The following is an 11,868-nucleotide window of genomic DNA, read 5'->3' as shown; positions in this document are numbered from 1 at the left end:
GATAATAGCTTAGACAACTATGCAGGGAGAAACATCCCGCACCACCTCGGTAGTACAATTACTATTCTTCCATTCTCGATTTATAACAAGCGGTTCGCGTCGCGTAGGATTGAGTAGGAAGGAAACCGGGGCATAAGCCTCCAAGAATCAAATCGCACGATGAGGAATCAAGAAGGGAAGTACTCCTAACAGTCCTGCAGCCTCCCGAAGATAAGTACATACGTCTCCGTACCGATCCGCGAGACTCTACTAGACTTGCTCATGACTCGTGAGACCTACGGGAACCTAATGCTCTGATACCATGTTGTCACGACCCAAAATCCACTAAGGGTCGTGATGGCGCCGGACACCACCGTCAGGCAAGCCAACCAAATTACTTAATTAAATTCTCGTTTTAATACTCTTGAAATCTATGATTTTCTTCCAAATTTACAAATAAAAAAGATAATCGCTTCAATTCGAATTAAATGATAAGCAATTAATGCAAAATACTTCATAACCATCCCAGAACCCGGTGTCACAAGTACATGAGCATTTTCTAAGAATTTGAATAAAGTACAACAGCTGTCCGGAACACAAATGGATAGAAAGTAAATAAAATTCTGAGAGAGACTATACTAGCTGCGGGCCGCCTCGAGAAAATACAACTCACCTAGTCTCCGGGTCCCCAGTGCTGCTACGCCCAATGGGCTAATAGAAATACATGTACCTGTGCAACAAAATGCACAGCAAGTGTAGCATGAGTACGAAAATAACGTGTACTCAGTAAGTATCCCGCCTAATCTCGAAGAAGTAGAGACGAGATGGCAACTTCGACACTTAATGGTCAAATAATAATATTATTAAAGCGATGACTCCCGAATTTATTAAGGACAGCAGTAGATTCAAATGAATTACTAAACAGGTAAAAGTTCCTTTTTATTAAAAGTCTCCGGATTCATAATCCATTAATTAACAATTATTTCAAGTCGGGGAGAGCAGATGGCAATATCAATAAATCTCAAGACAAGCAATTCAAATATGCGCAACTCATGCCGAGGTCGTACGGCCCGATCCAACATAAATGTAAAATGTGCACTACCAAGGGTCGATAGGCCCGAACCATAGATGCATCTATTACCCCGCTCGCGAATCATACATGTGACGCGGTCAAATTTTAAATAAACAATCACCCTGCTCGCGTACCATACATGCGATGCAGGTACACATAGAAATACATGCTCAAACAGCAAATTAAGAATTTTACGGGGAACATTTATCCCATTAGAAGCCAATTCTCTTTTAATGACTTAAGAAAATAAAGTTTAATCCTCTTAGAAATTCATTTACCAATTCGATAGGATTTAAGAAATTCAAATGTCAATAAGATTACAATTATTCCAAGTATAGCATGTTTTTGGGTCCTAGACTACCTGGACTTACACATATTAGTAGCTACGCCCGGACTCTCGTCACCTCGTGCGTACGTAGCCCCCACAAATAGGAGCACATAAACAATTATTTCACCTATGGGGACAATTTCCTCTTACAAGGTTAGAAAGGAGACTCACCTCGCTCCGAAGTTCCATAACCGTTATTCTAACTTACCAGCCATAACTTTTTGTACACCAACCCAAATGCTAAATAACTTACCTTTCTAAAAACTAGACACAAAGGGCTACAATATTCGTTTTTAGATCATCTCCAAATTGTTAATAAATTGTGAGATATGAGCCTCCGAAGTCAGACCTGTGCAATAGAGATTTTGTTCTTCGCGAACGCGTGGGTCCCTTCGTGAACGCGAACAACAAAGTCCCTGAAGCCAAGTCTTTCTTCACGAACGCGAGATGATCCTCGCGAACACGAAGAACAACACTAGATACCAGCTCAGCTATTGCAAAACAGCCCGAAATGATCCGAAACACACCCGAGGTCCCCGGGACCCCATCCAATCACACCAACCAGCCCCATAACATAACACAGACCTACTTGAGGCCTCTAATCACATCAAACAACGCTAAAACCATGAATCACACTCCAATCCAAGCTTAGTGAACTTTAGAATTTCAAACTTCTACTTCCGATGCTTAGACCTATCAAATCACGTCCGATTGACTTCAAATTTCGCGCACAAGTCATATTCGACATTACAGACCTACTCCAACTTTTAGAATCGGATTTCGACCCCGATATCAAAAAGTCCACCTCCGGTCAAACCTCTCAAAAACCTTTAAATTTCTATCCTTAGCCAAATGGCTTCAAAATGCTCCACGAGCATGCGAATTCTCTTCCGATCGCGCTCCCATCTCCGGAATAACCATACGGAGCTACTCCCAGACTCGGAATCCCAAACGGATATCGATAACACTGAAATGCACTTCAACCCAAACTTATGAAATTTCTTCCAAAATGCTAACTTCCACAATAGGCGCCAAAATGCTTTCGGGTCACCCAAAACCCGATCCGGTATACGCCCAAGTCCGAAATCATCATACAAACCTGCTAGAACCTTCAGATCCCAATTCCGAGGTTGTTTACTCTGATATCCAATCCTAGTCAATTCTCTCAACGTAAAGCTTCCGAATTGAGAATTTCCTCTCCAAGTCAACTCCGAACTTTCCGAATTATAATTCCGACCACGCATACAAGTCATAATGCCTGAATTGAAACTGCTCATGGTCTCGAACTGCTGAACGACGCGCTAGGGCTCAAAACGACCGGTCGGGTCGCTACAGGGACAAACTCAACAAAAGCGAACCAATTTTCAGCCACATACTGGAAGTGGGGTGGTTCCCAGGTATACCAAACTGGATTTTCCTATTTTTGATGGTTCTACAGATCTGTTAATTTGGATGCATCGATGTGAGAAGTTTTTCTCTAATCAGCATACACAGGAGGTATACAAGGTGGGATGAGCCACTTTCCATATGCTAGGTGAGACAGAATTGTGGTACCATCAGCTAAAGATTGAGAATCCACCATGAGTTGGGTAGAATTGAAGGACTGTTGCACTCTCTGTTTCGGACACCCGCCCGAAGCAATCCCCTAGGAGAGCTGGTTAACTTGAAACAAGCCGGTTCAGTTGAGGAATACCAACAATTGTTCCAAGAACGCTTGGCACGAGCAAGCAATTGTGTTCGTATTGATTGACAAGTAAGATTGTTCACTGCTGGGTTGGTTGATTACATCCGACTTGATGTGGAACTACAGTACCCACCATATTTGGCTCATGCTATGAATTTGGCTAGGGCATTTGAAAGGAAAAAAATGATGTTGAAGGAAGTAACGGCACGGGAAGAGGCTTGGCAGAGTAGTAAGAACAATTTTTCTCCCAACATATGGCAACTTCAACGCCTCCACTTTCTATGGGCAGCATTGCATTTGGGGAAACAAAGATGCAAAGTCAGTAAGTTCATTAACCCCTTTCATAAAAAAACTATCCAGAGCAGAAATGGAAGAACGAAGGGCAAATGGCTAATGTTACAATTGTGACGACCTTTACACGGTTGGACATCAATGTAAGAAACTCTTTTGGCTGGAGTTGGTTGATTCTGATGACATAGAAGCTACAACTGAAGTTGAGTCCAAGCCTACAGTTTCTTTGCATGCCATTACAGGTGTGAGCACGTAATTTTTGCCTTAATGCCAAATCACTCCTAAAAATATTTCAAAATAGTTGTTATAGAATTTTAGGAATTTTTCTTTAAGCTTAGATAATTTGTTTTGCATTTTTTGCATTTTTACGCATATTTAGAAGCACTTTAAAACATGATAAATGCAAAAACATATTTTATTTGTTCATGAATTACATTTTTATAGAATTTTAGGAATTTTTCTTTAAGCTAGATAATTTGTTTTGCATTTTTTGCATTTTTACGCATATTTAGAAGCACTTTAAAACATGATAAATGCAAAAACATATTTTATTTGTTCATGAATTACATTTTTAGGTTTTAATTGCATTGTTAGCCTTTAAACTACTTGTTAATTGCATTTATAAACCACTAAAATACAAATATATATATATATATATATATATATATATATATATAGAGAGAGAGAGAGAGAGAGAGAGAGAGAGAGATAGATTCATTAGTCATTGTTAATTTAATAATTAGTCATTATTAGTTAAAATATTAGTCAATTATCTGGTGAAATAGAGATTTAGCTTAATTATGCAAAATGTGGTTTCGAATTAGAGTATTAATTTGGAGTGGTTAATTGTGCAAAATCAAAGGAGAAAAGGTAGCCAGTTCAAGAAATCCGCCCCAACCCAATTGTTTCTCAGCACTGCCCAAACCCAGATCCGAAGACATCCGGTCCAACCTCCCCCATCGACTTAAACGATGATGTTTTGGTGCGTTTAATCTCCACCCTCCATTCCATCTGATCCTACAACCCCGAACTCATCCCCCTCTTTCCCTTTTAAATGTCTAAACCCGACCCCCAAACCTTAAGAGACGCCCCATTTCCCTCATCTCTCTCAAATCTCTCAACCCTAGCCGCCTCTTATCACTCAAAAACCTCTGCCGACGACATGACTCCAAACAACCCCAAATCCTGACCCTGCAATCCCCACCTCATTCTTATCCCATACCTCCTTTTAGTTTCTTTCAAAACACCTTAGATTTCCCCGAATTTTAGATCTGAAAACCCCAAAAAGCCCTACCTTTTCCTTGTTCGTTATCTTCGGCAAGAATAACCTGTTTTGACCTAAAACTTATATCAATCGATTGTTCTTAACAAGAACAATCGATTGATGTGTTAGTTTTTGCTCATTCTGAAGCCACCGGATTAAGATCAAGCTTGTTCGGTCAGAGTTCAACCTTCTAGAATTTGTTTTCTACTAGGTATTTTGGCATTTTCTTCTTTATTTTTCTTCCTTCATTGGCGACATAGTATCCTAATTTGTAACGACCCGATCGGTCGTTTTGAGCTCTAGCACGTCGTTCAGCAGTTTGAGATCATGAGCAGCTTCACTTCATGTATTATGACTTGTACGCATGGTCGGAATTGAATTTTGGGAAGTTCGAAGTTGATTTGGAAAGAGAATTCTCATTTCGGAAGCTTTGAGTTGAAAGAATTGACTAATATTGGAATTTTGAATAAACGACCTCGGAATCGGGATTCGAAGGTTCCAGCAGGTTCGTATGATAATTTCGGACTTGGGCGTATGTCCGGATCGGGTTTTAGAAGATCCGGGAACGTTTCGGCACCTATTGTGGAAGTTAGCATTTTTGGAAGAATTTCATAAGTTTGGATTGAAGTGCATTTCAATGTTACCAATGTCCGTATGGGATTCCGAGTCTGGGAATAGCTTTGTATGGTGATTCTGGTGTTGGGAGCGCGATCGAAAGTGAATTCGGAGGTCCGTTGGTCATTTTGGAGTCATTTAGCTAAGATAGAAATTGGAAGGTTTTTGAGGAGTTTGATCGGAAGTGGACTTTTGGATATCGGGGTCGGAATCCGATTTCGGAAGTTGGAGTAGGTCTGTCATGTCGAATGTGACTTGTGTGCGAAATTTGAGATCAATCGGACGTGATTTGATAGGTTTCGACATTGAATGTGTCAGATAAGATAGGGTGGATCCCGGATCTATAAGAGCATAGACATCAAAAGTGAATATTGTTAGCATACCTGTGACAACATCTCCACGAACCTCTGTATCCTCACGGCCTGCCAATGCATACAACCGGTTTCGACCACCGCCTGCATTGCCAGACTTTGTTGCACCGCGCCCTTGATGGGCATGAGAGTTATGATGGAGTGTTGAATTAGTGGACTGAGCTACATTTCCTCCATTATTCTGCTTTGCCACTAGAAAATCCCTCAGGAAGTGGCCCTGCTGACCGCACCCAAAGCAACCATTTGTTCCCAAACGACACAACCCTGGGTGCCTCTTACCACACGTGTTGCAAGTAGGGTAACTAGGGACTCTGTAGCCCACACTAGCCTGTGAGTGTGAGTCTGCTGTTCTAAAATTCTGGTTTTTCTTCTTAAACTTTGACCTCTGAACCGGTGCACTAGCTGAAGACGGAGCAGGTCCTGATTTTGATTTCTTGAAAAACTGGCGACTGCCTCCTGCTTGAGATCCCCCATGGCTGAAATTTCCTGCAGACTTAGCTCTCTTGCTGAATTCCCTGTCCTTCTCTTTCTGTAGCCGCTCTTCTTCTTTCAACCTGTCTTCGTTCCCTTGAACAAAGGCAACCATCTTAGTGATGGTCATGTCATTATTCTGAGCAGCTATATTAGCATTAGCAAACAAATCATCTGAAAGCCCCAACACAAACTGCCTAACTCTGGCCCTCATATCACGTACCATTTTCGGAGCATACATGGCCAGAGAGACGAACTTGAGGTAGTACTCATTCACACTCATATCATTCTGTCTGAGTCTCTCAAACTCAAAAGCCTTAGCTTCCAAGACCTCAATGGGTAGAAAGTTCTCAAGGAACGCATCTGCAAACTACTTCCAAGTCGCAGGATCTGCATCCTCCCCTCGAGACTCTTCCCATGTTTCATACCAAGTGTTGGCAACATCCTTCAGCTGGTACGCAGCAAGCTCTGCTGCCTCAGTGTCTGTAACATGCATCACTCGAAATATCTTCTGAACCTCATCAATGAAGTTTTGCGGATCCTCATCCTTTTTGGACCCAGTGAAGTCGGGATGTTTCATGTTGAGGAATTCCCTAGACCTGGAACTACCCACCTCATGAACAACACTTGTTCCCTGCCTTTGAGCCTGAGTAGCAACAATCTGAGTGAGCAACTGGATAGCTCCCCTGATGTCCATGTCTGAAGCACTGGGCACTGAGCCCAGTGCAACCCCCTGGGCCGGAGTCTCCTCCTCCTGAGCAACATTAGTTGTGGACCCCCGGCTAGCAGATGTGGCCCTCCTGGTGTACTTTCTTTTTGCAGGCATTTTTCTAAAATACGCAATTCGCATGGGTTAGAAAGGTTCCTGAAAGCATAGCTCTAACTGCACGATCTAGAGTATGAAAGAAATGGAACAATCCTAGATGTCTTGGTCGTCAACTATTTACATGTGTGGCGCGCACACACACATAAAAGAGACCCCCACTGGACACGACTTCATAGACTCCCTAGGACTCTTGAACCTAGGGCTTTGATACCAAGCTTTGCCACGCCCCGAACCATGATCTGGGCATAACACGGCACTGACTGCATGACCAATTGCATGGCTGGATCAACATGTGGTATAACTATGAGCTAGAGGTAAATATAAAACATGATAATCTACTAAAGAGTCTGACTGAAATATCATAGATGCGGAAAATACTGAAAGGTCTGCAAGTATAAACAAGTAGCCGACAAGGCTAACACATGAAGGCCTGCTAATATCTTACAGACCGGGTTATAGTCTACGAAGCCTCTAAAGAATACTGAAAATGTCAACTGTTTACCGGGACAAGGTTCCCAGTATACCTTATTAACTGAAATACTATAATGACTAAAACAAAAGAGAGATAAGGCCCCGAAAGACCGGGGCTCACCAACAGCTGATACGAGATGTCCTAGCGAGCAGGATCGTCAACCTGAAAATCGTTACCTGCATCGCGAGATGCAGGCCCCGGGCAAAAGGGACGTCAATACATTTGAATTGTATTGGTATGTAAAATAGCTGAACAAAAGAACTATAAATACTGAAATTGAAACGGAACTGCTAGCTGATAAACTGATAACTAAACAAGGAAGTAAGTATGTGAATACTCCCTCTCCTGAATGATGCACAACCTGTTTAACTGGATATTAAACTGCGGCATCGGGCCTATATATATATATATATATATATATATATATATATATATATATAATATATATATATATATGTGTGTGTGTGTTGTGTTGTGGTGTGTGTGTTGTGTGTGTGTGTGTGCGTGTGTGTTGTGTGTGTGTGTGTGTGTGTGTGTGTGTGCAAGTGCGGCCTCAGGCCCAAACACAGGTGTTTCAACATTCAAGAATATAAAATCAGGAACTGAGAATCATATTACAATATATGATACTGAAATAATGAGCCATACCAAGTTATATGATACTGGAATAGCGAATAGGATTAGACTGAGATGGGTATTCACAATAAGTTGATTTGTCATAACTGAAACTCATAGAATATCGAAGGATTATGAGACTATGCCATCTAGAGAAAGAAGTTCGACTACAATTCAGGGAGTTAAGCATAGTTACTTTCTGAGGAAACTGGTAAGGATCATATGAAGGGGACGTAGGGAGAATCATAGACATTCCCAAACGTAAAGAGTTAGCCTTACATACCTCAATTTCACTCCTTAGTGATACTACAATGATCCACAATACTAGGAACCTTCAATCTACAATAGCAAACATCCAATGGAACCTAATATTACAATTCAAGAACTTAAGCCATTTAGGCATATTATCAAACACCTTGTAGGCATAAATCTCTACATCTCATCGCACATATAATATTAGTTCATCTAACTACCAACCATTCATCAACAATTTATTCCACCATCATGATTAACCAATTTATAACTTCCAAACATCACATGTATTACAATCCATCTACACCCCAACCAACAAAATTCCATCAAATAATCACCTTCCAATCTCTACAATAATTATGTATTTATATTAGGAACTTATGGCTTCTAATCACCACATCAAGAGTCCCAATACTTAATTCACACTCCTATACCCATAATAAATTCATATATGTAAGTGTAAGGGTGTAGGATTACCTTTTGGAAGAAATTTTGCAAAACCCTCCTTTGAGTTCTTGAAGAAATTTCTTGAAGATCTTATGTGTTCTATGAGTAGATTTCATCAATACTAGTGTAAGAATGATGGAATTTCACACCAAGTTAATGGAAATTGCCTACCTTGAAGATGGGAGGGGTTGGAGGTCTTGAGAGGGTGAAGAAGACCCCAAAATTCGTCCAAAAGAAATAGGGAAAAATGAACCCTGAAATTGGCTTAAAAGAGATGGGACTGGGGCGCGTCTACTCTAGCGAAGTGTCCTCGCTTCGCTGTCCATTGCATTCAAGGGAAGACAAAATCCGCGTCTACTTTGCGAAGCGAGCTCGCTTCGCTGTCCGCCAAAAATAACTGGGTGGTATGTCTTTAGTAATTGGTCATAACTTTCTTGTAGGAATGTCCAAATGATGAACGGTTTGAAGTGTTAGAAACTAGACTCAAAGATATTTCATTTCATAGGTTGTGAATCAGATAATACGTTATATAAATATAGATATGCTCGTGCAAAGTTTGGTCTTGTGCGTACTCATATGGAATTTTTAGTCTATCATGTAATTTCCAACTTGGCTTAGACTTAGGCCTCTCTTTGGACCCCAAATCACTTATGATATGCGTCGTACACTTATTATCATAATCAATTGATAAACATCACATGAATACTCATTTAATGCATCCACAACTGATTCAATTTTATGGGGTGTTACAGAGCTGCCCACAACAAAGCCCTCCACCTGATTGTCAAATATGAGGGCTATTATGTGAAAAGAGTGATGTTAAATGGTGGGTCCGGGGTAGATATTTTTCCCTCTCTCAACACTCCAAAGGATGGAGATCGAAACATAAAGAATTCGGGCTAACAATGTCTGTGTACGAGCTTTTTTGACGGGGTCAGAAGAGAGACACAATAAGAGAAATTTATCTGATTCTGACGATTGAGCCCAATAGATTTTGATGTGACCTTTCCAAGTTTTTGGACATGGGAAACCTTGTACAATTTCATCATGGGTTAGACGATAATTCATGCTACCGGAGCTATTCCCTCCACTTCTCACCAAATGGTCAAGTTTGATTATGATAATCAAGATTTTTTGTCCATGGATAAGATGAGCAATCCATCTACGCGGACCCTTCAGTCCCTTGTCTTGAAGCCCCGGAAGGCAGTGAGCATATTGTCTATCAAACTTTCGAAATGTGGTTGCTGACCAATTTGAAGAAGGGGCCCCATTACCTCAACCTTGGTTGTCTAATTCTTCGGTCATGGTCACCACCCAAATGATTAGAAATGGGTACAAGCCCGGAAAAGGTCGTCTCTTCTGCAGGGCATTACTGTGCCCTTTTCCCCAATGGTCAATGAAAAGTGTTTTGGTTTAGGTTTCTGAGCTACAGAGGCCGACAGAACATGGGTTGACAAGCGAAAGAAAATAGTTGGGTCCTGTCCCAGCCCATTCCACATCTTTCCCAATCACTTTTCAAGCCAAGGTATGTGGAAGAAGAAGAAGAAGAGGCCTTCACGGTTGAAGAAATCAATGATATCTGCGAAGCCCTTGAAAACAAATGTTATACGAGTCCCACATGGTCCAGCCAGGGGAAGGCACAAGAAGTGTCGAGGTGCAGTATATGGGACTTAATTTCAAGCTCCAAAACTGGGAAGCTACCCCATTCCTTGTAAGGCAGGAGTCTCAGTAATTCAGTCTTTCCATTTCTTCTGCATTACGAATTATTTCAGGGTGTAACTCGAATGTTTTACTTTATTGTATTTTAATTATGATGTAAACCCTCATATCTTTCAATTCATTGAAATGGAATCAATATCTCATCGTCCATTAGATATCTCTTTTCTTCTGTTCTAAATTTGCTATTTTTTTTATCTTTTTCTTTTCAGTTCTAATAATGCCGACTTAAATAACATTACATGCTTGCGGACTCATGCCCTAATCCTAAAATGCTGTCTAACTTTGAAATAATGAATCAAGAGCCAGAATATGATGAAGATAAGGCTTTTATGGAAATAAATCAAGAATTGGAACAATTTGAGAATAAGCCTAAGCCAAACTTAAATGAAACCGAGCCAGTTAATTTGGGCAATTCAAAAGAGATCCGAGAAACCATGATAAGCATTCACGCTGACGAAAGAAACTAGAGATGCTTGATCCAACTTTTGTTTGAATTCAAAGACGTGTTTGCATGGTATTATGATGATATGCTACGGATGAGCGTTTATCTGGTGGTACATTAAATTTCCTACCTATCCCGGTTATCCACTTGTCCAACAGAAGCAAAGAAAGTTCAAAACCGCATTACTGATAACATTCAAGGGAACTGTCACCAAACAAATGAAAGCTGTGTGTGATTCAAGTGGTCCGATACACCATGCGGCTGGCTAATATAGTTCCAGTGCCGAAATATGATGGAAAAACTTGAGTGTGTGTGATTACCGAGATTTGAACAAGGCGAAGTACTAAGGATAACTTTCCATTGCCAAATATCCACATTCTTGTTAACAACTGTGCTAAACATGAGAAACAGTCTTTCGTGGATTGTTATGTTGGGTATCACCAGGTTCTGATAGGATGAAGAAGATGCAGAAAGACTGCTTTAACCACACCTTGGGGCACTTACTGTTATAGGGTCATGCCATTTGGTCTGAAAAACGCCGGGGCAACCTACATGAGAGTTATGGCTGCCATCTTCCATGACATGATGCATCAGGAGATTGAGTATATGTGGATGATGTGATCATTAAATTCAGAAAGCAAGAAGTCCATGTGCGAGATATGAGAAAATTCTTTGAGCGTCTGTGCAGGTATGATTTGAAATTGAACCCAGCTAAATGCGCATTCAGAGTTCCATCTAGGAAAGCTCTGGGGTTTTATAGTCAGTCAGAGGGTATCGAATTAGATCCAAACAAAGATAAAGTTTATTTGGGATCTTCCACCTCCAAGAGAAAGAATGAGGTCATGAGTCTACTAGGGAGCTGAAATTACATCAGCAATTCACTGCTCCGCTAGTGTTGTTCCACTCGATCCAGGAAGACCTTTGTTCTTGTACCTGACAGTCCCGAAAAATTCTTTAGGCCGTGTCCTGGGCAATACGATGTAACGAGAAGAGGGAACAAGCCATAATCTCTTCTCTTTT

This window comes from Nicotiana attenuata, chromosome 3 (genome assembly GCF_001879085.1).
Source record: "Nicotiana attenuata strain UT chromosome 3, NIATTr2, whole genome shotgun sequence".
Classification (NCBI taxonomy): domain Eukaryota; kingdom Viridiplantae; phylum Streptophyta; class Magnoliopsida; order Solanales; family Solanaceae; genus Nicotiana; species Nicotiana attenuata.
This window is presented reverse-complemented; position numbering follows the sequence as displayed.